The sequence below is a fragment of the Engystomops pustulosus genome, chromosome 11 (assembly GCF_040894005.1).
Source record: "Engystomops pustulosus chromosome 11, aEngPut4.maternal, whole genome shotgun sequence".
Classification (NCBI taxonomy): domain Eukaryota; kingdom Metazoa; phylum Chordata; class Amphibia; order Anura; family Leptodactylidae; genus Engystomops; species Engystomops pustulosus.
The window spans coordinates 60,777,539-60,780,686 of record NC_092421.1 but is presented as its reverse complement, the minus strand read 5'-3'; the positions used below and the strand labels follow the sequence as shown (position 1 = coordinate 60,780,686).

The 3,148-nt window shown below is 41.3% G+C and overlaps 1 long non-coding RNA gene across 1 annotated transcript; it reads left to right on the top strand.

Moving 5' to 3' along the window:
* The first annotated feature begins 1,340 nt into the window (after nucleotides 1-1,340).
* On the top strand, nucleotides 1,341-2,715 carry LOC140105813 (uncharacterized). Its single transcript, XR_011850640.1, has 3 exons — nucleotides 1,341-1,500; nucleotides 2,265-2,395; nucleotides 2,510-2,715. It is a non-coding gene; the product is annotated as an uncharacterized lncRNA (long non-coding RNA).
* The last annotated feature ends 433 nt before the right edge of the window (nucleotides 2,716-3,148 follow it).

The following is a 3,148-nucleotide window of genomic DNA, read 5'->3' as shown; positions in this document are numbered from 1 at the left end:
CAATGATCACCAATATTTTTGAACCCTAAGGGGTCGGTCACACATCGCTTTGATTCAGTTTAGAAAAAATCAAAGTGCACAATCGCAAATGTGTTTCTATCGGTAGCCAGCACCCGGTGTCTTGTATTGTTTAGATGCAAGACATTGGGGAACATTTACTTACCCATCCCGTCGCGATCCCTTAGGTGCGTTGTCCAACGAGGATTCGAGCTGCCGCGATTGACTAAGATTGTGCGATATCCTGCATGTGCCGCTTCCCCGTTGAGGTCCACCGGAGTTCACCTTCTTCTTCCCGGTGCATGTAAGTGCTTGGCTAGCCACACAATTTTGAATGATAAATCCTGCGCTTAGTCCGAATCAGTCAGGTTGTCCGCTGACCACGCCCCGATTTGTGTCGCATTGTGTGCTGGTTCAATAGAAATGCATATGTGATTTGGCAATGGAATCAAAGTGGTACATGTGACCATACCCTAAAGGCCTCGAATGGAGTGGTAGCACAGACGTTGACCGACTGCTTCAATTAGATTTGAGATGGTGGAACCTCTGTCTCATCCTCAATAAAGGCCTGAGTGGACAAACAGCAAAGAAGTTGTGACTACGAGACAATCTTTTTAAGATTGTAGCCAATTGCAACTTCTCAAGCATCAGCTAGTCAGCGGCACAACATGGTTTCCCGTTGGCGCGTGCATTGCACGTCTGTTGCATTATGTCTCCGATTTGACTCAACTTACTTTAAAAAACCCACCTGGTTTTCCAGCCTCTTCGGTGAAAAAAACACAACCTATCATCAGTTGTTTTTTTTTTGCGGGCCCACAGACTTCTATTGCCTTCTGTGATCTGCATCAGTGAAACCCAACAGAAAGGTTTACATTTTTTTCCCACGGACAATGGATCAATGAAATAGAAAACAATGTCTCAGTGAAGCATCCGTGAAAATGACTGAACCACAGATGTGGAAAAATAACTGTGGGAAAGAGCCCTAATGCTGTGAGGAACCTGAAATATTCCATGGTGGCCATTCGGTCAATTGATCATCATTGAGTTAATTGATCATCCATCGAAGGGCTATTATACACTGGCATTGTTTTTCACATCCTTTAGTGATTTCCACAGATGCCTCAGGGAGCCATTGTTTTCTATGGACATTTCAAGGTTCCATTTTTCGTGAAGAAACTTTTGAAACCGATCACATAAGGCAATAGAAGTCTATGGGTCTCCATAAAGAAAACCCATGACCAGTCCGTTTTGTTTCACAGATAAAGTTGGATAACCAGGTGTCATGTTTCTAACCATTGTTCAACTTTCAGTTTTTTTTGTAGATTCAGAGACTAAATGGAAGCAAAACTGAGACAAAACCCGGTCCTGTAGTGATCCAGTGGTGCATTCTCCCACAAGGATTTGTGTCTTCCGGCGATTCAGCAAGCTCGTGTGTCCAACTTCTTGCAGGTGTCACTGCTGCGCCGAGGTCCACCGGAGTTCACCATCTTCTCCCCGATGCATGTGAGTGCTTGATTTTGCGACACACTTCGTTTTTTAAATTCCACAGTTTTTCCGAATCCGTCGGGTTTTCCGATGGCCATTCCCCCAATTCCTGTCGCGTGAAAGCCGACACAATAGCACAGAAATCCGTTCCGGCGCAAAAGGGAAAACATCGGGAAACCTGACGAAAATGCAGCCGCGGAGCCCTTGGTAAATGAGTCCCAATGGAATTGCAACACAGATCAATGTGAATCCACCCTAATAGTCAGACAATTCTGGTTCATAGAAATGGTTTCCTAGTCGGAAACTGTAACCTATCTTTTCAACCCATTTGTACTGGCATAATTATTTAGTATTTAATATCTATTTGTTTCAAGCAATTAATAGAAATTGGGGTCCATTTTCTTGATGTTTTTACTTTCAAAAATGTTTTCTTCCTACTCATCATATCTGTACATTTGTTTTGAATTGGATCACCTTAACCAGTCACATATGGTTAAGCAGCACAGTGGCTTAGTGGTTAGCACTACAGCCTTGCAGCGTTGGGGTCCGGGTTCAAGTTTTATCCAGGTCAAAATCTGCAGAGTTTGTATGTTCTTTCCGTGTTTGCGTGGGTTTCCTCCAGGTCCTCCGGTTTCCTCCCACACTCCAAAACATACTGGTAGGTTGATTAGATTGTGAGCTGGGGACTGATTTGGGTATATAAATAAAGGAATTATTATTATAATAATAATATTAATAATAATTATTAAGTAATAATAATTTTCTTCCTTTCTAATACTTAGGCATATTTCTGGTTTGGAGTTAGGGTTTGCACCAGACGTGAAATGTAGATAAACATGACATTTTCATCTTTATCTGAAAGATCCCCACAATGGACCATCACAACGGAAGTCAAGGATGTCCATCAGAGGGTGTAAGTATATCCTATATCCTATTTTAAAGGGTCATAGAAAACCCGAATAGAAGAAAAATCCTCTTTAATACACACTCATCAACCTCTTACACTAAATTTGTCATTCTGCCATAGGAATTATCCCTTTTCTGAATTCTGCAACTTTATTTAAATCTTGGGCAACAGTTAAAAGAACGCGCTCTTTGTGTGTTGGATATTGCTGGATCCTGCAGATTGCACATTTTTGCAGACAATCATGTACCATGACACTACTTTATATGGGCACCTTGGTGGACATAAACTGGTTGAGGTAGGTCAGAAGAACCCCCACGAAGACAGAACATAAGGTAAGGAACAACCTCTTTGTTTTAACATTGAACAAAAAGTGTCACAAACATAACCGTTACATTTATATAACATGCTACACAGAGTCCTATGGTTGAGTGATAAGTACAACACAAATCACCAAACTGGGTAGATATTCCATTTCTTCTATCTATCTATCTATCTATCTATCTATCTATCTATCTATCTATCTATCTATCTATCTATCTATCCATCTATCTCCATCTATCTATCTACTATCAATACGAAGAGAGACCTTTTTTCTCATTCGCATAAAAGTTGATCTTAGAAGGCTGACTATTGGCTGGCTTACAGAATGCACCTCCCACTGGTTCTGGATACTTCACATATATACAGCAGCCTACGGTGCACAACTGTATGCAACCCGTATTGAATACTGGGCATACGGAACGGAAATGCATGAGAAAA